The sequence below is a fragment of the Cricetulus griseus genome, chromosome X, assembly GCF_003668045.3.
Source record: "Cricetulus griseus strain 17A/GY chromosome X, alternate assembly CriGri-PICRH-1.0, whole genome shotgun sequence".
In the NCBI taxonomy this organism is placed as follows: Eukaryota; Metazoa; Chordata; class Mammalia; order Rodentia; family Cricetidae; genus Cricetulus; species Cricetulus griseus.
Genome location: NC_048604.1, coordinates 95,917,447 through 95,941,799, shown reverse-complemented (window position 1 = coordinate 95,941,799; position 24,353 = coordinate 95,917,447). Strand labels below are relative to the sequence as shown.

General features: G+C 40.1%; 1 protein-coding gene across 1 annotated transcript in view; it reads left to right on the top strand.

Annotated features, from left to right (window-relative positions):
* The first annotated feature begins 473 nt into the window (after positions 1 to 473).
* The window catches only part of Cdkl5 (cyclin dependent kinase like 5), a 186,851-nt gene continuing 162,971 nt past the window's right edge, over positions 474 to 24,353 (top strand). The window contains exons 1-2 of the mRNA XM_027432769.2: positions 474 to 567; positions 2,967 to 3,019. The gene's annotated coding sequence lies outside the window, so the exon portion shown is untranslated. The remainder of the gene's footprint in view (positions 568 to 2,966; positions 3,020 to 24,353) is intronic.

The following is a 24,353-nucleotide window of genomic DNA, read 5'->3' as shown; positions in this document are numbered from 1 at the left end:
CCCGGACCTCCTCACCCCCACCAACCCTCGCATCCACCACCCCTCTCTCAGTCACGATCTCCCCCCCATTCCTCCCTCACTTCCCCCTCCCCACATAAGCTCTCAGCTCTAGCACCGCCCCTCCCAGCCTTCAGCCCAGGTTGCTAGGGCTTGGCCGGGCAACCAAACCTGGTGCGCCAGGAGGAGCGTCGTGAGCGCGCATAAGCGCGTTCGCGTAGCAGAGAGTTAGTACAAGAAACCCGCGTTCTAGGATTTCGGGGATTCGAGAACGAGCGGCGTGGGCGGTGCGCGCGAGCCCGAACCCGAGCACGAGCGCTTTCTCTTCATTGGCGCCTATCAAAAGTAGGCGGGGACAAGGCGGGACCTAGCGGGATGGGAGTAACTTGCCGATTGGTTCGAATGGGCAGACCGGGGCGTGGCAATCAGCAAATTAGGCTGCGCGTTCGCCCCGGCAAGAGGGCGGGGCCGGAGGTTTCGATTACTTGTCTCTGCCGCTAGGGAAGGTAAAGCGGTGAGGGCGGCCGCGGGAGTGGAGGCTTGCCCACTAGAGGCGGGGGACTCGGCAGGGTGAGTAGTTGCATCCGACCGTCAGGCTGTCTCACGTTGTCAGTGTGTCCACCAGTTTGTCCCTAGAGAGAACCCAGTCGTCGGTCCACTCAGGAGGGTGACAGAAGGGGCGGAGGCGCCGGTCCCTCCACAACGGGGCGACACGGCGAGGGCGTCCCAAGCTGGAGTCTCCCTAGGCGACCCATCGCGAGTCTCGAGGGGCTTCCCAGTAGGGCTGGGACTGGGGATTTTGGTGCCTGGGGACAGAGGAGCTATGCTAGAGGGACAGTGGGTCGAGTCCAGACCCGGCGGGACTCCCCTTTGCTGCAGGTCTGCGGTGTCCCCACCCCGCCGCCCCCGTGGCTAGGGCTCTCCGGGGTTTGCGGCGAGGGAAGCCCTTTTCCGCTAGTGCCAAGGAGAGCCCCAAACCCCTCGCCCAAGTTACCAAAGAGCCCGGGACCCGCTGGCAGCTTCGACTCTTAGCCCTGGTCCTTCTGACCTTGGCTGCCCGGGAGGGTGGGCGAGCGCCCCGCCTGCAGCCCCGCAGGTTTCTGCCACCTTCCACGGGACAAGTTTTCAGGCATTGCTGTGAAGTTCACGGCTGGCGTGCTGGCAGACAAGCAGAAATTGACCCCTTCTCAGACCTTCCTACCCTTTGGACCTTCATAGAAATTGAATCCTGGGGTTTGGAACCATCTGCCAGAACGAACAGGTCCTTCTCGAATTGGCACATTTTTTTTCTCTTTTTTTTCTTTTCGTTCGTTCTTTCTTTTTTCTTTTCTCTTAATTTCTTTCTTTCTTTTTTTTTTGGTGCCCATGTTGGGGTAAAAAATAACATGGACATATTTCAGTGTAAAAGCAGATCTTCCTTGAGATTTTTTTTTCCGCTTCACTTGAGTGGTATGGCACAGATGCTTGAATAAGAAAAGCCTGACCTTAGTATCTCTCCAGACAGACTAGAAGGATGCTGTGATATTTAAGTAGTTGCAGATCAGTATTCTGTTAACACAATTTATTTTTAATTGGCTGAAATTTAAGCTGATTTTAGAAGGTATTGACACAGAATAATTTCTTTCCGTGCATCTGATTTAGGCTTGTTTGAATGTAATGGTTATGTAGGCAGTACAAAAGATTACACAATTTAATTTGTCTGAGAGCATTTGACTGAAAACAAGAGGCATAAATATGTATAGAATATAGGATTAGGGTTTTAGGTAACATCTGCTGGAACACTTCCAGTTTGTTTCTTTCTTGCTGTAGGGTTACAAAAATGACATTTTTGCTGGTGTCACTTTGGAATTACAAAGTGCATAACATTTAGCTGTAAATTCGTTTTTAATTCTTTTAAGTGTTTAAAAATATTTTCTTAATATGTGAAGATGCTGTGGTTCCTTACCCCTGTATATCTGGTGTTGAAAAGGAGAGTATGATCTTACATTTAACAACCCAACTACAGTTCATTAATAATAAAAATGTAAAAGACCTCCATCTTTCCGAGAATATGGCATTTAAGTACCTAGGAAGCCTTTTCAATTCTTTATTAAATGTACTATTTTAGGTTGGAGCATTTTTGGCGTTGACGCTGAAATGGGAGTAAGGAAGCCTGCAGCAGTATTACCAGTTTGACACCACCAGTGGGTGTTTCTGTTGATAAATGCAGAGAGGAGAACATTTGGGAAGGAAATCTTTTTGGGGGGGTGGGATGGGGTGGGGTAAGAAGGGTAGGTGAGAGGAGAAGGAGCCAGAAGAGAGAAGCTGTAGAACTAAAGCTGCCAACAGTGTGTGTGCTGGGCATTGCACAAGTACAGGGGAACCTAATTAGGGAGAAAAAAATAACCATTTAGCTGCATTAAAGAATAGAACTCCAAAAGAGGCATGCTAAATAAGTTAACCATTCCAAGAGTGTTTAATAATCCACCATTTCTGAGTGTTTGGGAAGAGGGTTTCTCTTTTGGAAAGGACATCAAATCCTTTTGAATTGGCTTGCCTTTTGAACATAATCAGTGCAATGGTTTATTTGATAGGTAGAAATAGAAACAGTTTGCTGTTCTTATTGTGTTGATTTAGCATAGATTCTAAGCCGATTTTTTTTAATAAAAATAACTTGATATATTAGAAAAATATTCAGAAATAAAATCCCTTTCCCTGGGAGCATTACTTTTGTTATTGCTCAGTCTTATAATTTATTCAAGATTAGGGACTTCTTAAAGCCCCCCTCAGGGTTTTGATTTTGTTGTTGTTTATGCAGGGGTCCTAACTAAATCTGCCAGCATATATTTTTGGAGTTATTTAAATCAGAGGCATCTACTCTGCTCCCTGGGGTTTATAAAGGAAAGGTTTCCATTGAGATAAATTGCAGGGCCATCTCACATAAATAATAGAAGGTTGACTGATTGAGAATTAAATGTATTCTGTTCCAGATATTCCACATTTGAGAAGAACCAGACTTTGAGTGGCGTTTTCTGTTTCGAAGGTGCAGTATTCTTACACTACAAACCTTAAATACAGAGGTGAAAAATTCCTATAAGTATGCATTGCCCCAAGCCTGGTTCTTCAATCTATGAGAGATTCTCGGGCATAGTTGAATTGTTGGAAATGACAGCAGCTCCTCATACTGAAAGTTAGCTTTTCAGTATAATTTGCATTTTTTCTTCTTCCATTTTGACAGCTTTGGTGATTATAGCCTTTATTTTAGTAGGATTTTTAGTGTTTTGGTATTCGAAGGTGTGCTAATATAAAATTTTTAGTTTGGCAGTTAGTGTGAGAGTTTGACACTCCAATATGACAAATTGATGTTAAATAATAACATAAGGTGTTTAAAATGAGCAAAGCAATCCACTTGCATAGATCTGAAACAGAAGGGAGATCATTTATATGATCTTTAACTTTAGTGCAAAACCAGCAAGATTTGAAATATTTAGTTGTTTTCTGATTAGAAAAGACTTCACTCAGAATCAGATAATTTTAGATCATAACGTTTTATTTTTGGCAAACTCATATTCCTTGACAGAGGAGAAGATAAAATGTCAAAGGTTGTTTACTATCGGATAATTGTGTCAGTTGGACCACATATTTCAACTTAGGAAAAAAATGCAATCAAAAGACAATATTTAGAGCTGGAGATGTAACTCAGAGGCAGAGTACATGGCCCTGGATTGGATCCCTAGTACCAGAGTGGAGAGGGACAGTAGTATGCATTTAAGCTCTCTGTAGAGTATCTACTCTGCTTTTAACTAAAACCCAACATTGAAAATCAGTTAAAAAAACAGTTTTGGCATTTGGATTTTTAATTTTTAGACAGGTTCTCATTTTCAGTCAAGGTTGGCTTGGAATTAACTCACTATGGATCTCAGGATGGCCTGGAACTTGTAGCAGTCATCCCGCCTCAGTTTCCCAAGTGCTGGGATTACTAGATGTAATTATTTATATTTTTGAGAATTTTCCTTAGTGAATTACTCAAAGATTGGGTCTCATTTCTCATTTGAGTTTATACATTTCTTCATATGAAGATAGGAATTTAGGAAGCAGTTCTGTCAGTGGATATGAAACCTGAGATCAAGGGCTTTCTACCTAAAGATATGGTTAACAGATATTTCAGATTTGGGAATTAACAGAAAATTATTTATTTGGTTAAAAGGACCAGTCTCTTGGAAATTTGTTAACACTTTGAATTAAGCCTTTTACTTAAAAACTTTTGTTTTGGGGGTAGTTCCCACCAGAGTCAAGTTTTGGGTACAGTCTTTCTTTTGTATAGTCTGCTCACTATAAGTCTTAAAATGCTACATCCATTGAGCCTTATGGAATACCAGATGCTATGGCAAATTATTTATTCACATGTATGCATGTGTGCTCACAGCCTTTCTCCAAGATAGATATTTTTCTTATTTCTCATATATATGTCAGATAGGCTCAAAAATAATCTGCATGTATTAGCTAGCTAGTCAGCAGAAGAGGCAAAATTGCCATCCAAACCGGTCTGACTTGAAATTGTGCTTTTCCAAGCCCTGCTTTCTGCCTCTTTATAAGAGTGTGGTTCCTAAAGCCTGTTTTGAGTTCATTCTGTACATTGTGCCTGGGGAGTCCTGGAGGCATAAATTTGCTTCCTGGGTTTGATGGGCTTATTGGTAAGGCTTCCTGGCCTTTTGTGACATAGGGGACTGGATCTAGCAAGACTTCTGGTTTGGACAACCAGAAGTATAGACTTTTTGCAGCACAGCCTTGTTGGTTTGATTCCTTCATAAATGAAAGTTGTACATATAATTATGTATGTCCAAATGAGATAATTGTTTCTAGTTAAACACTGGGTGCTTCATGTTTATGCATATTCATTGTAGCTTTTCACTGGCTGATTAAATTTACTATACTAATAAAGGCTATGAGGATACCCGTTGAAATTCAGTTTTGTCTTTTTTGTGTATGTGTTGCTAGGGATTGAACCCAGGGTATTGCACATTCTAGACAAGTACTCTTCTACTAGCTATAATCCTAATAGTATCCTCCTAATCCTCCTTTTCTTCCCTAATGCAGGCTTCTATTAAGTTATTCAAGTGGGCCTTAAATTCACCCTTTGTATCCCAGTCAGGACTTGAACAATCTTTTCTTGCCTTGATGCAGAATTCTGCCCATACCTGCAATTACCAGTCTGAACTACCAGGCCTGGCTAGATGTGCTTTTGAAGTGGCAGTTGTTGTAATTTGCAGATTGACATCTTTTCAGTAATTATAATGATTTAAAGTAAAATAAAATTGAAAGGTAAAGTTTAAAGAGGTACATCATTCTTGTTTCTTTATTTTTTTTTATTTATGTGTATGTGTGTGTTGATATCCAAGAGGCCACAAGAGGGTTTTCAGATCCCTGGAGCTGGAGTTATAGGAAGTTTTGAACTGCCTAAACTGAACTCTGGTCCTTTGGAAGAACAGTGCAGCAAGCCATTCCAACCACTGAGCCATATCTCTGGGCCCTTATTCTTGTTCTTTGTTTCTCCTTTTTTTTTTTTGAGATGGAGTTTCTCTGTGTAACATTCTTGACTGTCCTGGAACTCGCTCTGTAGACCACACTGGACTTGTACTCACAGAGATCCACCTGCCTCTGCCTCCCAAGTTCTGAGATTTAAGGCATGTGCCACCACTCCCAGCATCATTTTTGTTGCTTAATACATGGAGATTGAACTCTAATGAAATATTTTCATTGAAAGTAGAATTTTGGAGTTGAGATGTAGCATTTTTGGGAGAGTACTTTCCAACCTTTCACAAAGCCCTGGGTTGGATCCCTGGTACCACATAAACAGGAGGTAGTGGCATAGATCTATAATCTCTAGCATTCAGGAAGCCCCAAGTATTAGCCCAGCATAAACTGTGAATGGTGGCACGTGCCTGTAATCCTAGGACTTGGGAAATAATAACATTAGATCATCAAGGTCCTTGGCTACATAGTGAGTTTAAAGCCAGCCATATGACCCTTTTTAAAGGTCTTTTTCTACTTAAAAGTTTGTGGTGGTAGTAATAATGGTGATGGTGTTACTTATTTTGTGTGTAGGGGGTGGTAGTAATACACATTCTATGGCATTTGTGTGTAGGCAAGAGGATAACTTGGCAGGAAACTGTTTTCTCATTGTACCATGTGGACCTCAGTACTTGCACTTAGGTGGTAAGGCTTGGTAGCCAGTACTTTCACAGGCTGAGCTATCTCACCAGCTATATTATTATATTTCTTTTGTTTTTCTTTTTTCACATTTTTTATTTTTTTGTTTCATTTTACATTCCAACCACAGTTCTCCTTCCACCCCTCCTCCTGACCCCCTCACCTCCTCCCATCCCCCTCACCTCCCCCCTAGCTACCCCCAGTTCACTCCTCCTCACAGTTAAGGGCTCCCATGAGACGTCAACATAGTCTAGCACAATAGGTTGGGGCAGGGCCAGGCCTTTCTCCCATTCATTAAGGCATCCCACCATAGGGAATGGGCTCCAAAAAACTAGCTTGTGTACTGGGGATTATATCATAGTCCTTCTGCCACTGAGCTTGGCATCCCACCCTAAGGATTGGGCTTCAACAAGCTAGATTATTTTTAAAGCAAGACCCATCAATCATTAAGAGAGACAAACTGTTGAAGCTTAGTTTCAAAGAACACTTAGAGGTTCATGTGAAAGAAGAAAAGAACATACCATCTTTGTTTTTTAGCTGATAAAAATCAATTCTGTCATTTAGTGATGAATATTATAGACCCTAAGGACCAAAAATCTTGGCTGAATCAGAGGGATGTTGGAGCCTTGACAATTTTTGTTGATTTCTCTACAAAGTACAGAATTCCAGCCTACAGTTTAACACTTTTGTTTTTTGAGACAGGGTTTCTCTGTGTAGCCCTGGCTGTCCTGGAACTCACTCTGTAGGCCAGGCTGGCCTCGAACTCACAGAGCTCCACTTGTCTCTGCTTCAAGTGATGGGATTAAGGCATACGCCACCACACCAAGCAAATTTATCTCCTATAAATGTATACTAATGAACATTTTAAATAAATTTATGTAGTTCTTTTTTGTTTGTTTGTTTGTTTGTTTGAGACAGGGTTTCTCTGTGAAGCTTTGGAGCCTATCCTGGCACTCGCTCTGGAGACCAGGCTGGCCTTGAACTCACAGAGATCTGCCTTCCTCTGTCTCCCAAGTGCTGGCGTGTGCCACCAATGCCTGGCCAAATTTATGTAGTTCTATAGCTACTACTACTAATTTTCAGAATAGTTAAATCATTCTAAAAAAATCTCTCCTTCAGATATGGTTTTTGTAAACCTGTTTACCTGCTTCAACTAGGACTCTTAGTCACCAGACACCAGTAACATCTTAAAAGATGCCTTTAAAACATAACTACTTATACATCATATTTTTTGTGTTTCAGTCTTAAAAAATTTTATTTCATTTATTTATGTAGTGTGTTTGTTTCTGTGTATATGTGAGTATGTGAACATGCATGTGAAGGTCACAGGGCAACTTTCAGGAATCAGTCCTCTCCTCCAGTATGTGAGTCTTGAGGATTGAATTCATTAGGCTTAGTGGCAATTTTTTTTTTACCTACTGAGCCACCTCTCAGACTTGTTTCATGTTTTTGCCTAAGCATGATCCTTAGTACAATATGAAGGACTATACTACAAATGACACAAGTTACCTTGTGTTTGTAGATTTTTATTTTTAATTATTTTTTGAGATAAGGTCTCATGTAGCCCATGATGATCATTAAATCTCTAGATAGCCAAAGCTGGCCTTCAATTACTTTTCTTCTGGATACTGGGATTACAGGTGTACATCACCCTATTTATTTGGTGCTGGGATCAAATCTGTTGTCTCAAACAAGCTGGGCAAACATTCTACCTGCTAGCTAATGAAATAGCATTGTTCTTGGTGATATATTAGAGATGCACAGAAAATAAATTGAGGGAAAAATCATACAATTATTGTATAAGGAAAAATCATTTTCAGATGTAAGACTATGGGCACAGTAATTAGTTTTCTTGATACTGAGCCAGTGACATTGTGTAGTTTACTATTTGGGCTCTTACCTGAGCTCTGATTGTCCTTGACAGATAATCTCTGCTGTACTTGCCATAGAGCAGCCTTCATTGTATTCAGATACTCAAACATTTTCTATTTTCATTGTTGCTTCACAATGGACAGATCTGGCTTTCCTACTTGCATCATTTTCTTCTCAGTTACCATTTATGTGGACTGGAGAGTAACGCCAGCTTGGGAACATAGATTATGGTAAAACTGTACAGCATGGCTAACTTCTGCCACATTGTGAAGTATTGGTCTTTGCTCAGTGTGTTGATAATGTACGTGTGGACTGCTCATAGTGTAGTTTACGTGTTATCTGTTAAGCATACATAATAAAGGGTAATGATTTGGTTGGAAGTGTTTGGAAAATGGTGTCTAACTTTTGGATAACAATTCTTGTGGGAAAGTGATCCCGATGAGTGCTAGGCAGATAAACCAGTAACTCTGTATAGTAGCTTGTGTCTGAATTTGTAATAACAAATTAGACAAATAATGCTAGTCTGATAGTAGTAGACTACTGTCAATTCAGTCAAAACTGGTTTGAAATAGTATTGATTTTTATTTTAATAGTTATGAATATGTTTCTGTTTGATAGTTTCATATCTTTTCTAGTATCAAATAGTAGCATGTGAAGTAATTGCTGGAAATGACTTATTTGTTTTATGTTTTGTATGTGCATGTGTGAGTTCCTGGGTGTATCTTGTATATACAGTGGCTGCAGAATCCAGAAGAGGGCATCATATCCCTTAGAACTGGAGTTGCAAGCAGCTGTGAGTTGTCTAATATGGGTGCTGGAAAAGGAACCTAGGTCCTTTGTAGGAGCATCAAGTCTTCTTAACTGTTGAGCCATTTTCCAGCCCTGTAATAACTTTAGATAGGTAGTGATTTTTAATAGCAAAACAAACAAACAAACAAACAAAAAACAGGTTTCTGGGTGCTAATGGAGGAATACGTTTTTAAATTATTTATTTTTAAAATATATATTTTACTTTTCAATTGTGTATATGTATGTGTGTGTATGTGTGCATGTGTGTTTGTGTATCAGTACATGAATATAGAGACCCAAGAATGCCAGAGGAATTGGTTCCCTAGAACTAGAATGTGGGTTCTGGGGATTGAACCCATGTTCTGTGCAAGAGCAGCACTGTCTCTTAACCACTAAGCAATCTCTCCAGCCCTTATTTATTTATAAATACATAAATATTTATAAATATTCTGTGTGTACATGCACCTGTGCATCGAATTGTAAAGGTCAAATAGTAGTTTTCAGTGGTTGCTTCTTCACTCCACTGTGTGGGTTCTTGGGATTGATCTATGGTTGTCAGGCTTGGCCAAAAGCAATTTTACCTGCTGAATCATCTCACTGGCCTGGTTTTTAGAATAAATTGCCTTCAATTATTTTAGGTAAGCTGCAGTTACAGATCTTTGTATTATGCCTAAAGATTAGATTCTTGGCAAAATGAAATAAGTTGCAATAATCAGATTAAACATACAGGAAGATACGGCAAATAAAAATGGTGATACATGAGGCTAGAGAGATGGCCAGTTGGTAAAATACTTGTCATACAAGCATGAGGATCTGAGATCAGTTCTTAGCACTCATGTTTAAAAAAATGAACTCAATTGTATTTTTGGAGGGTTTTTTTTGTTTTGTTTAATAATGCTGTCTGGGCCTATTCATTCATTTGTTTATTTATTTATACCATACAGATCTTTTGGTTTCCAATTTTGTTTTTATGGGTTTTCTGTGTGTTCAAATGTGTGTATCTCTGTGTCTCTATGCATTACTTGTGATATTTTTCTTTGGCTCCTTTTCTGTTTGTTTTGCCCTATTCTGGTTTTAATTTTGTTTTATTATTATTTTTAGATGTCTATTTTCTAATGAGAGAGAGAAAGAAAGATAGAGTTGTGTGCTAGGGAGATAGGGAGAATCTGGGAGGAGCTCAGGGATAGGAAACTGTAATCAGAATATTCTGTATGAAAAAAATCTATTTTCAATTAAAAAATAAATGAAGAGTTTGGAGTTGTGTTGGAGAGGAGATAGGTTAATCCCAGATGTTTGTGGGCCAGCTAGTCTAGTTGAATCAATGATCTCCAAATTCAATGAGAGACTTTTTTTTTCATTGAATGCAGAATGGTAGATGAAGTCACCAGATGTTGGCCTCTTGTTTCCATACATATGTGAACACTTAGGTACACACATGTGTCCACAAGAGTAGGTACATGTGCATACAGTTCTATCCTCCACAAAATGGTGACAATTGATAGCTGAAGAAAACTTGTTGGATTGGATTTGCTGAATTACCCTGACATTGGCCAGCTGTAGAAACTAGTTTCCTGAGAAGTAGAATTTTTTGGAGATTGCCAGAGTTGGTTCAGATGAGACATACCCTAGAATTTATCCACATTCCCATACACTATACCCTGCTTTGTCAGCTACTTGGGAACATACAGACTGAAATTGCCAGTAATTATTAACAGTAATATCATAACTAAATTCAAAAATAAAGTTGTACAATACATATATGAAAAAGGTTTTCTTTATTGTCTTTTGAAGCCGACTTGGAGTTTATTAAAAGGGATTTTTAAAAAGATTCATGTCTATGTGTGTGGGTGTTTTGTTTACTGGTATGTCTGTGTACACATGCATGCTGATGGAAACCAGAAAAGGGCATTAGATCCCCTGCAATCGGAGTTACAGATGGTTCTGAGCTGCCATATCAGTGCTGGGATTTGCACTCAGGACCTCTGGAAGAGCAGCCAGTGCTCTTAATTACTGATCTTTCTCTCCAGCCCCCCAAAGTAGTTTTAAACATAGATTTAAGGGTGGTGGTGATGGTGGTGGTGGTGGTGGTGGTGGTGGTGGTGGTGGTGGTGGTGGGTGGTGGTGGTGGGTGGCAGGTGTGTAGGGGAGTGGTTAATAAAAAGGCACTCATGGAAAAATAAGATGCACAAGTGAGGGTCTTGGCTTCTCAAGGGAGCATCACTGAAAAGACAGATCTTAATTGTGCTTATTGAAATTGATTGAGGTAAACAAAAATTAATTTTGTGCAAATTGGTATTTCATACAGCATCAGTTCTTTGTAAAATAACCCATCTTACATTCTGAGATCTGTCTTTGCTTCATTTAACAAATACTTAATGAGTACTTACAGTGGCCCTGCCCTCTAAGAGACAGAGGGAGGAAGTCACCTGTGAGAACAAATAACATGGTTGAGGTGGATAATGTATTCTGAGAGTTGACTGGAAGATCACCCCACCCTGAGGAAACTTTTAAAGACAAGAGGGATTATTAATTGGGGGAATAGTATTCCAAAAGAGTAGGCACAAATGCCCTGAGGTAAAGAGAGACTTAGAGGCTTTTGAAAAACATGATCTTTGCCATCATAGTTTGTTATGTATATATGTATGTATATAAATGGTTAAAAGTAGAAAGGCGACCTGGAGGAGGTAAAAAGGTGCTGATGTGACATGAGAGCTGAAAGGAGACTAGGGGAGATGTAGAGAGAAGGTGAAAAGGAGGGGGGAAATAGAGGAGAAAGAGAATATATCAGAAAACTGCATTGCTTGAAAATGCCATAAAATGAGGGGCTGGAGAGATGGCTCAGTGATTAACAGTACATACTGTTCAAGGTCAGTTCCTAGCACCCATGTCAGTCAGCTAACAACAGCCTGTAACTCTTAACTCCAGGGGATCCCATCCCTTCTTCTAGAATCCTGACCACTCATGTGCACATATCCCCCATATATGTAATTTAAAATAAAATTAAAAACATTTCAACGAAAATGCCATAATGATATTTACTTCCCTTGTATGCTAATTTTTTGTTTATTTTATGTGTATGCTTGTTTTTGCCTGTATGCATGTATGTACACCACATGTGTGCCTGGTGCCAGAAGAGGGCTTCAGATTCCCTGAAGCTGGAGTTACAGATGGTTGTGAGCCACCATGTAGGTGCTAGGAACTTGATCCTTTGCAAGATCAGCAAATGGCCTTAACTGTCCTCTCTCCAGCCTATTTGTATGCTGATTAAAAGTAATTTTAAAAGGGAAGAATCCTAAAATGGCTAGAAAGGAGAAAGCCAAAGACAGAACACAAATAGGCAGAGGCCAGATCTTGAAGATTTTCATAGTCTCAGTATAGTGCCCCCCCCATCTGTCTCCTGGGAAACTATTGAAGGTTTTAAGCAGAGGTGTGATGTGAAATGCAGGGCTGCAAAAAGCCAAGAATTTCAGCTCAGTGGAATCTTAACAGTTTGCCAGAAAGGTCATAATCTCTGCAAGGTAAAATATTCTTCTCATCTCATTAAAATTTTTGCAACTGCTTCCTTGATTGATTGTCATCTGTGGTAGTCTTTTCGTTGTTTTTTTTTTAGAAACTGCCTTTACTTTTTGAAAGATTCCTTTTCTTCTTCACCATGTCGTTAACCTTATATAGGAACGTCATTTCTATTTATAACTGAAGTAAAATATTTTTCTAACAGTTTCATCTCTCTCCCTTGTTTAAACTTAAAACTCTCCTGGTTCTCCCTTATCCCATTTATCTGCTGAAGACATTTAATGTCTTAATGAAGCATTTTATTAAATATCAACATTAAATTAGAATTCTTTTGTGTTTTTAAACACAACATCTTGGATCTGGTTTAATATTTCTCAACATATATGCTGTTTTTCCCCTAGTTTGTAATTTTTTAATGCACTTACAGTGTCTTTAGGTAATTTTGTTAATATTGTTTAGGGGCATCCAACTTCAGGAAGAGTACCATTTCAAATCTGGTTCCTTTGTGACCTTGTCTTTTATATGAAACTGTTCTGTGTCAGACTTTTATTCTTCTTTCTTTTCACTGTATATACACAAGTGTAAGTGTATGATGTAAACCAGAGGAGAATTTCTGATATCCTGCTCTGTCACTCTCCACTTTAACCTTGTGTGACTGGCAAGCACCCCTGAGCCAATCTTCTTGTCTTATGATCCCAGAACCCCAGCAGCTGTGAAGTTAGGGCCAAGAAGGGCCACACTTGGCCTTTATATAGGGATGCTAGGGATCTGAACCTAGGCCATATGCACTTAACCCACTGAGCCATTGCCCAAGTCCATGTGTCAGACTTTTTGGTGTACAGGTTAACTTAGGTATGTGCAAGCTATGAAGACATGCTATTTTGAATATCCTTATTTGTTCCATTGTTCTGCAGTAAGCACCCTAACGTGTTTAGGAGATGCTTTTTAAAAAAAAATAAAGTCTCAAGTAGCCTTGCTTTTAGCAGAGGATGCCTTTGAATTACAGGTGCCATGCAAGATATTTAGATTGTTTTCAAAGGATATCTTCAGCCATGCAAAAATTTTGTTTGCCTGTTGACTGCATGAGGGTTCAGGTCTTCCTTGGTTTAAAATTGTTAGCTCCTATATGTATTAAATACTGCTGTTGCCTCTTTCCCCCTCTACATATGCAAAGAACAACCACAGCATCATCACCTCCTTCTTCTAGGATTTCCTTTGCAACATACATTTTGATGTAGCCTTAAACTTAGCTTACTTTTGGCATGAGTTCTTAGGCTTTGTTGAACTGTCTTGGACCTGTTCAGTCTGCTTGCCTGCCTTCCCTCCTCCCTTGTTTGGTGGCCCTCCCTTGTTCCCAAGGTGGTATTGACTTGAAGAGTTGGAAAATGGTTTATGTCAATTTTTTTTTCAGTTTTGTTCAGCCCATGGCATGTACTTCAAAATAATTGCTTCTTTTCTAAATTTAGGGTGTGAAACCAATGTTTTTGTCCCAGTGGTTTCTCTAGTCTTCAGAGTTAATATTCTTGGTTTAGAGGTTTTGAAGTCTCTCTGTCTCTGTATGTGCAGGGTTGGTAAAAGAAATGGAAACTTTCTTGGATGACCTTGTGCTAAGGGAACAGTTTGAATGTCATTGTTATTGTTCAGGCAACTGAGAGAATGTTGACATCAATATAAGCACTGGTGATGTTCTGCAAACCAGCAGGAGAGGTCAAATACAGTGACTAAAGCACTGGGTAATAGCACATTCAAATGGAAAAGCAGGGTACAAGTGGCCAAGGCAGACTTAAGGCAAAATAAATAAAGGGACAAAGTGGTTTGAGAGTGGGTGCAAAGAATCTTAAGAGAGGCCCAGAAATGTCAGGTAAAAGGAATGGGCCTTAAGAGGATATATTCAAGACATGGGTCTATAAATAAGTATGTAAACCTAGGAGAATTTGCACAACAAAGATGTGAATTCATGTATTGCTTTAAATTTAAATATTTAAATTTTTTAAAAATTAATAAAGTCTTATTTTACATACCATTCCCAGTTTCCTCTCTTTCTTGTCTTTCCACTCCCCCCCACCATCTCCCCATCCCACCCCCATCCACTCCTCAGGGAGGGTGAGACCTCCCATGGGAAATCATCAAAGTCTGTCACATCATTTGTGGCAGGGCCTAAGCCCTCCCTGCTGTATCTAGGGTGAGCAAGGTATCCCTCCAAAAAGCCAGTTCTTGCATTAGGAATAAATGCTGGTTCCACTGCCAGAGGCCCTATAGACTGCCCAAGTCCCTCAACTGACACCCACATTCAAGGGGGCCTAGTTCGGTCCTATGCTGGTTCCCCAGCTGTCAGTCTGGAGTCCATGAGCTCCCACTTGCTCAGGTCAGCTGTTTCTGTGGGTTTCCCCAGCATGGTCTTGACCCCTTTGCTCATCACTCCTCCCTCTCTACAACTGGATTCCAGGAGTTCGGCTCAGTGTTTAGCTGTGAATCTTTGCTTCTGCTTCCATCAGCTACTGGATGAAAGCTCTATGATGGCAAGTATTGCATGCCTTACATTGTCCTAGGATTTTGGTTTCCTTTCATTGTGGCAGAAGAGTGTGAATATTAGAACCAGTAATTTAAATAGTATTGGGCCTTAAGGAAATGGAAAAGCCCATGATATTTGTTTTGAGCTGTAAACTCCATGGTGGCATGGTATAGTCTCTGCATGTGGCACATAGGAAATGTTCAATAGACATTTCTCCTGTAAAAGATGTCCTGCCCTTTTCTGACCTCTCCGTTCTCCTCATGCCAGGATGTTCTTGTTTGCTGTCTTCTCCTCTGTGTTAGGTACCTATCTAGTGAATCTCCCTTTCTGCTCCCCCTGTAGAAATACCTATGGAAATAATTGTGCTATCCTTGGACCCACGTTGGCACATGAGTAGGTGCTGATGGCTCCCTATCGGGCACTAAAAACTTTTCTGCCAGTGCTTATAGTACAGCAGATGAGAAGGCCAAAGCTGATAACTGTAAGAGTACAGGCTTGTGACAGGTTTCAATAGTAAGTTACACAGTGGAGAACTGGACAGAGTGAGTATTATATAATGGTGATCATAATGAATTAATGACTTGTAAATCATGCTGATAGAGGGGGTTTCTTTAAATACTTATATTTTTAATTTATGTGTATGCATGTGTGCCTGTGTGAGTTTATGTGTATCATGTACATACACATGGAGGCCAGCAGAAATTTTCAGATCTGTTGGATCTGGCATCAAAGGCAATTGTGAACTATCACGTGGATCCTGGGAATCCAGCCCAGGTGGTTTGAAAGAACAGTTAAGTGCTCTTCTAACCACTGAGCCATCTCTCCAGCCCCCAGCTTTGAAGGAGTGGCAGTGGCAGGGCTTTGGAAATTTAGTCTTTAGTGTTACTAAGTAATGGTGGTAATGTCGAAGTGTATGTGATTTATTACATTTTTTGTTGTTTATCTTCCTTTTCTTGGATTATCTAGCATTTGTGGTTAGATGGGGGAATTTTTTTAGCCATTATTTCTTCTAGTATTTCTGTCCTATTCTCTCTTCTTTCCATAATCTTAGTTATATTATGCCAGGACTTTTGATACTGTCCCATACATCTTTCCTTTTATCACCCACTGCCGTTGTTATTCTCCCAGATTCAAATTCATTATTTTCCTTGGCTGAGTTGAGTCTGTTGGCGAGCCCCTTGAAGTAACTCTTCATCTCTCTTAAATGGTAGCATTCCATTAGTGGCATTTTTAATTTGGTTCCTCTTTACAGTTAACATTTCTCTGCTGGAATTACCCATCCGATTTTTCATGTTGTTCTTTTTTGGGGCCAGAGCCCCCAACATACAGTATTTGAACTGTTTTCAGTATCTTTACGGCTGGTTCTTTTATGTTTTCTGAGCATTTGTTTCTTTGTGTTCTCTTTTGCCTTGTGGTTTAATTTTCTCATAAATGATTGCAGTGCTGACTTACTGTGTACAATGCTAGAGATGGAGGTACATAATTTTATGTTTTGCATGTGCATGTCTTTCTTTCTGCTAGACCTTTAATGCTGGGATTTGAGTTAATCCAGTTAAGAGTTAGGCTGTCATCAGCGCCCCCCCCCCATCAGTGTGGTTTCCCTTAGAGTACCTCGGGCTTCAAATTCTCTGGTGATACTTTGCCTCAGAGGTTATGTTAGTATCTGCTACATTCAAAATTTTGAGTCTCCTCTTTGATTTGTGCCTTGGCAAGTTTCTTTTTTTACAGGCTCTTGTTTTTCTTTCCTTTGAATTTTGCCTTACTGTCTCTGGAAGTTCTTTAGCTGGGTGGAGCAGTGGGACGTGGCCTCTTTTTCTGATTAAGCCTTAGATTTATGTTGAAGTCCCCTGGGTCTTGCCCCTCTGGCTGTTCTGTTGGCCTCTGTGGAATCCTGTCCCACTCCTGGAGGAGGATATAGCACCCTCCCACTCCCCATTGCTGGTAGCTTTCACCTAGATCTTAAGGATACAAGTGGAGAAAAGTAATAAGTGTCTTTGCTTTCTCTGAAGGACATGGGGATGATCTCAGGGGAGTGCCTTGTTCCTCAGGCACTATTGTGCAGCCTGCATCATAAGACTGCATCACAATGGGTGACCTTAAGGCTCTTTCCTTTGCCTCAGTGCCTGTGGGGTATGGGCAGGGGTTGGTGGCTGGAGGCTCAAGATCCTGCAGAAGATTGGGGCTCCCCAACTCTGCAGCCCCCAGCAGTTTCACACTGCCCCTTCAGAAAACCACATCAGGCTTTCACAACTTTGCCACCTGTTCCATACTCGTTTTTGGCTGTTCGCTTGCAGTCTATACCAGGTAAACACCATATTGTCTCCTCTCTCCCTGTTTTTGTACTTTTTGAGCCAACTGGTTGCTCTGTATTGGGTCAGAAATGTAGTTATGCTTAAGATTTTAACTTACAAAGCTAGTTAAATCTGAATTTAATTCTTATTCCTACTGTCCTAAATAAGACCGAGATTTTAGAATGGTTATTCCTAACCCTGGTGGCCTCTTTCATGATAATATTTCTTCTATGTTAATTTTACTTCAATTAAACTACCTTAAGCCTATAAAAGTAGTGGATATTTATTCACCAGTATGTTCTTCATATTTGTTTGCTCACCATTCTTCATTTACCCCATTTCTATCTCATTGGCTCAGGTTTCCTTTTGTCAACATGCAAGCTTTAATGAAAGGAGCCAAATATGAGTAACATATTCATGTTATTCTGAATGACCTGTTCTGCCATAGAAAAGAGTATGAATTTTTATGAATTGATTTGCTTATAAAACACATAGGTGGGGTTCCAGGGAGGTGGGGTAAATTGTGAGCCTTGGATGTATTTTTTACAGTATCAGCTTTAGTGTTGAGGGGACTAGACATGGTAAGCTTAGTGATGTATTATAAGAGTTTTATCTAAATTTAAGAAGTTTTACGTCACAAGTAGGCTAGTAAAAAGGGACAAATAGTAACCCCAAATAATTTGGTTCTTGACCTGAAACATCCCATCTCTCTATAATCCCAGTGTTGTACCTAGCCAAAGTCAGGCTGTCTGCAGGTTCTTCAATACACATGCAGCTCCTTCAGAGAACGTCACATTCTGTCTATGTAATATTCTTAAGTAGCTCTTTCGGTAACTGTCCATTAGTAGTAAATCTGTTCTTAATGTTTCTGAAAATGTCCCTACTTCATGTTTTCTTTCAAATGATTGCTAAACAGGGAATAGAATTTCAGGTTGACAATTGTTTTCCCTCTACACACTGACAATGTGAGCCTCGTGTGTTTTGACAAGTCTTGTTAATGAGAAGTCTGTAGTAGTTCATTTGTAGTTTCCTAGTAGGCAGATCATTATTTTTTCCTTGGGCCTCCTTTGAAGCCTTTGTTTTTTGGTTTTTGTTCTGTAGTTTCTTACACTATCTTTAGCCATGGATTTGTTCTTATTTATCTTGCATTTATTTGGTGTACTCTGTCAGTCTGAGGACTCCTGATATTATCAGTTGTGCTTGTGATCTTTAAAAACATTGTTTCCCTTCCATTTTCCTTTTCTGGAGCTATTATTTAGATGTTAGAATTTCATTGTATATTTTATCTTTCTCCCTGCCCCTCCCACCCTCCCTCCCTTCCTCCATCCCTCTACTTCCCACTCCCTCTCGCGCGTGCGTGCATGTGTGTGTGTGTGAGAGACAGAGAGAGACAGAGACAGAGAGAGACAGAGACAGAGAGACATAGAGATAGAGAGACAGAGAGAGAGCAAATGCCACGCTGTACACATGTGGAGGTTGTAGGACAACTTTATGGAGTCGGCTATTTCCATCCACCTTTATGTTTGTTACCAGTGTTGAACTCATGTTCTTATGCTTTGTGGCAAGTGTCTTTTACCTTTTTAGTTTCCTTCCCTCCCCTGACACAGCTTTTTTTCCCCTGAGATCTCTCATTGGCATGGAGCTTGGCTAGGCTGACTGGAAAGTCCTAAGATCCATCTATTTTGCCTTTCCAGGGCACACCGCCACACTCATAGTTTGAAGTTGGGTACTTGGGTTCTGGGGAGTTGAACTCAGTTCCTCATGCATAGGATGCAAGTGCTTTACCAACTGAGCCATCACTTCAGCCCAAATTGTTCTTTACTATTTTAATATTCAAAGTTTACTTCTTCTGGGTGACTTCTTGGCACCTTCAAAAAAAAGAAAGTATAAGTTTATTGAGTATACTGTGAGGTGCAGTGGGATGGGCAGTAACATGAGTACTAACTGTAGCAAATTTCTTGTCATTGATCTTACAACTCACCAATTTCTTTTCTTTTAACACTTAAAAATATAGTTATATTGAACTTTCCCTTGAAATATTTTTTATTCCTTCTTGAAGAAGGAAGTCCCTCATTTATCTTCCCCCGTTTCCTTCAGACCTTTTGCTTGCTTCTGTATGTGGTTTGCAATATTTGTTAACTTTGAAAGTGTCTGCCTATGCCTAGGTTGTGAAGTATGATTATTACTTAAGTGTTTTAAATATTCTTTGAGGTATTACTCAGAAGAGCCTATAAATTGTTTCTGAAGACCATCTTGCAGCCCTTTGGTCATTGTTGAGATTTGTTCCTCTTAGCCAGTAAGAAATGTAAATCAGATTCTCAGGAGGAAGGGACTCTTCTTTTTCATGGCTTCCTGTTTTGATCGCTCTCTCTTGGCACTGATGTGTGGAGCTTTTCTTTTTTCACTCAGAGATATCTTTGTCCTTACTGGTGGTTCAAATCCAGCTTCTTTCCCATGCACCCTGACTTGAGACAGATTCTTCAGCTTCTTGACTTTGTAGTTCTTGGTTTAGGAGCCAGGAAGAATCAGGTCTTTGTCTTGTGGAAAATTGTGTATAATGTACTGTACATACTTGTCTCACTTGTTCCTATTTTTATTTTCTTCCGACCATGTCACTAACCAGTTCATCCGGTTAAAAACCAGGAAGAAGTTACAACCACAGACATTTTCTATCTTTGAGCAGTTACATGATTTTGTGGAACATAGTTTATGATCTCCAGTAGAAACTTTTGTTTTTTAAAGGTTAGTTTCCAAAGTGCAACCCTCATGATTCTGTTCTTTTCACTATATGGTTTACATGTATACAGATTTTTTATTTTTTTCTGGACTAAATTGGTACATAAAAGATGACTTCTGTTGGAAAATGAATTTTAAGATTTTCAGAATGGTATATGTAATGGTGCCTAACACCACTGGGTCCATTTTCTACTGCTATAACACACTCCTATATTATTTGACTCATGTTTTTGGAGGCTGGGAAGTCAAAAAATAGGGTTCCAGTGTGTATTGAGATCATTAGTGCTGTGTGAACCCATGGCAGAAGCACATGTAAACACAATATTGAAAGAGGAAGGACATCTTTTTAATCAGTAGCCACTCTCTTAATAATGACATCAATTCATTCTCGTAGGAGAGTTCTCATGACCTAAACAATTCTTAAATACCTCCATATCTTTTTTCTTTTCCTTCTCTCTGTGTGGGCCTGGCTGTCCTGGTAAATCATGCTAGACTTGAATTCATAGAGATCTACTGGCCTCTGTCTCTATAATGCTGGGATTAAAGGCACAGGCTACCACATTCAGCAAGATCCCACCTCTTAACACTGTTATAATGTGAACTACATCTTGACATGAGTTTTGGAATGGACATTTAAACCATAGTAGTTGATTTTTCCATTGATTGTTATAGATCCTCTTCACTAGTTTCGTACTTGCTACTAAGTCATCACCGTTCATGATGACTTAGTGGTAACCTTGCCTTCTTTCCACCAAGAGACTTCACTGTTCTGTCTTATTTTCTTCAGCTCCTGAAATCATCTTTAAATAAACCAGTTTCTCTACTTAGACCTTCCCATTTCTTCTAATCTTTTCCAGATGACATACTGTTTGAAGCTTGACTGCCGCTTGAGACTAGGCCCTTGCCAGGGAGCCTCAGCTTCACTGCAGCTATTTCAAGTGTCTTTTCCAATTGTTTATTCCTTCTTTTTCTCCCTATCTTGTTCTCATTGAGTTCTCAATGGGGAGGAAGAATTTTTGCTCTCAGGACATCTTGAGGGTAGAGGCCAAGAGTGCTGGCAAACATCCTCGGTTGTATAAGCTAACTGCCCATAACAAAATTGCCTCTTCTCAAATGTTGGCAGTGCTGAGGTTGAGTAATCTTGTTGAATCCTTAGTTTCACTTTTGGCTCCTGTTTTCTCTGCCCGTATTCTTATTCCTAAGGATCTCATCCTAGAATACCTTTCCTGAGAGCTGGTGAGATGACTCAGTAGTTATAAGCACCTACTGCTCTTGCAGAGGATCCCAGGTAGGTTCCCAGGGTCCACATGATTGACTTACAACTGCCTGTAGCTCCAGCTCTAGGGAATCTGATGCCTTCTGCCCACTATATTCAACTATGCATGTCTCTCTCTCTCTCTCTCTCTCTCTCTCTCTCTCTCTCTCTCTCTCTCTCACTGTCACACACACACACACACACACACACACACACACACACACCCCTAATTTTTGTTTTGTTTTGGTTTTGGTTTTTTGCAAGACAGGGCTTCTCTGTGTAGCTTTGGAGCCTATCCTGGCACTCGCTCTGGAGACCAGGCTGGCCTTGAACTCACAGAGATCCGCCTGCCTCTGCCTCCCAAGTGCTGGGATTAAAGACGTGCGCCATTGGCTAGTCTGGAACTCATAGTGTAGCCCAAGCTGGCCCCAGAGTCACAGAGATCCACTTGCTTCCCTCTTCTGAGTGTTAGTTTGAGACAGGATCTCATATAGTCTATGTAGATAAGGCTAGTATTGACGTCATGATCCTCCTGTTTCCACCTCTTGAGGGCTAGGTCATAGAGAAGCACCACTATGCCTTGAGCAAAATTGTTTTTGCAGAGTGTATGTGGGTTGCTTTCTTCAATTGATACGGTTGTAAGACTCCCATTCCTTAGGAAAGTTAGTTAATTAGTGCCTTGTTCCAATTTTAAGGCATCACCATTACTGAGGAATATTCCTGGTCTTGGATGTCATTTACAGAAGCAGGACTGGGTGAATGCTATAGCATTAGTCCTATTGAAAGAGAATAGGAAAGGATCCTGGCACTGGTGTTCCCAGCTCTGCAATCATGTGACTTGCTTGATTCTTTCCTTTTCTTAGTCTCTACTGCCTCTAATTGTATTATCTCTCAAAGATTCTTTTGGAGAAATGTATGTTTTCAGAGCATGCCTCTTTTCTTTACACAAAGCTTTGGGTTCTTGAATTTGTTGGTGTTTTATAATTTATTCCATCTTACTCCTTTTTGCAGCTTCTTGTAATTCTTCACTGATCTGCCTGGTACAGTTAGATTTTCAGGTTTACTCTGGATTTCTTTTTGCTTATCTCATTGGGTTTTAATGTAAGGAGAAAGGTAAATCTGTTTGTCTAGATATTTTATTCTATTAGCATTTTTTGAAAAATTTTGAGCCAATCTTGTATAGCTGAGGCTGTCCTGGAACTTGTTATGTGGCCAAGGATGATGTTGAATTCCTGAACTTCCTGCTTCCATGTCCTCAGTGCAGGGATTACAGGCTTGAGCTCCTATGCCTGATTAACCTAGGGCTTCATGCTAGATAAGCCCTGTACTAGCAGAGCTGCAGCTTCAGCCCTAGTCAGCCATTTTAAAGTAGAACCTCTGGGCCCCATGCCTCAATGCATTTTTTACTCTGTTGTGGACATCATGGCAGAATATGACTTTTAAAGCAAATTCTTGTGTATTGTTACACTTATTTTTCTTGTCTGTACTTTTTTTAAGTGTGGCTCTTATAGCCTTTAGAATTGCTGTGGGCAATGGTGGATGATTCCCATGGAGCTGTGCCACACCTCTGGGAAGTCAGGCAGAAATGTTGTTGCTAAGTCACCTGAACAAAAGTTACCTGTTAAAAATTTGTGTCATGTTGGGCTGGATGATTGTTTTTTGTTGTATTTTCAGAATTACTAGTGGAATTGAGCATGGGTCATTCATTGGCTGTTAATATTTTTTCTTTCTGTACTCTCTTTTCATGTTAATTACTGAAAAACTTTCTCCCCTTTTGCAGGGTTTTGTTAATTTTTTCAGTACAAACTAAACACACACACACACACACACACACACACACACACACACCATACACACACACACACACACACACACACACACACCCAAACAATAAAAAGCTAAAAGTATAAAACAAACTTCTGACCAAAAGCAGCTTGGGAGAGGAAAGGGTTTATTTTAGTTCCTAGTATAGTCCATTATTGAGGGAAGTCAAGACAAGAACTCAAGGCAGAAGTTTGACGCAGAAACCATGGAGAAGTGCTACTTACTGACTTGCTCAGCTACCTTTCTTATATTGCCCAGGCTCACATGTGCCAGGGCACAACCCACAGTCGGCTGGGCTCTCCTACATCATTTAGCAACCAAGAAAATGCCTCAAAGACAAGCCCATAATCCAGTCTAATGGAAGCAGTTCTTCAGTCGAGATCCCATCTTCCTAGCTATGTCTAGGTCTGGGTCAAGTTAACAAAAACCAACTATCACAGAATCCAACCTCGATTCTGTGGTTGGATAGTACACACCACATACAGTGAGATCCTGTCTCAAAAAAACAATAGTAACAAAAACGTACCTCTCAAGGTGACTTTGAAAGCTAAACAGTACATTACCCAGAACAATATTGACTGCCTAATATGCACTAGTTCATTCTTTCTCCATTCATTCTTTCTTCATTGTCAGATTATTAAAATAGCTATAGATTTCCATACCTTAGATAGAAAAAACATCATGTGTTTACTGAAGCCTTGATACATGAAGGAATACAGAGATATTTAAGGCTGTTTCCTACCCCAGGATAAACATTAGGTTAGTATACATGTTTTCTATTTCTAACTCACCCTTCCTGCCTTTTTAGCATGCTGTTCTGAAACTGTTTCAGTCTTTCAGCTATGTCATTTCATTTGAGCACAGAATACTTTAAAGGTTGGTTTGCCACATTTACTCCATTACATCTCTGTAAGAGTAGCTATTAGCTCCATTTTATGTTTGGGGGCCTTGAAGGGTGATCTGCCCAGTTTCTAACAGGTGAAAATAGAATATATTGAGATGCACAAAAATGCTAACCATTATATTCCCAAACTCGGTTGGTGTTAAATATTTGTTGAATGAGTAAATAGTATGTTATTAACTGGTACATTAAAAGCTGGTTGAGGTGTCATATGCTTGTATTAATAACCCCAGTGTTTGGGAGGTGGAGGCAGGAATATCAGAAGTTAAAAATTATTCCCAGATATATAGTGATTTGAGGCTAACATAGACTACATGAGTCTATCTTGACACACAGACAGCCAAACCATTCACCAACTCCCAAAGCAAACACAATTCATTACTTTTATTATTTTATTTTTGAGATAGTAATTTAATTACAACATTTCTCCCTTCTCTTTAATCCCTTCAAACCCTCCTATATACCTCCTCTTGT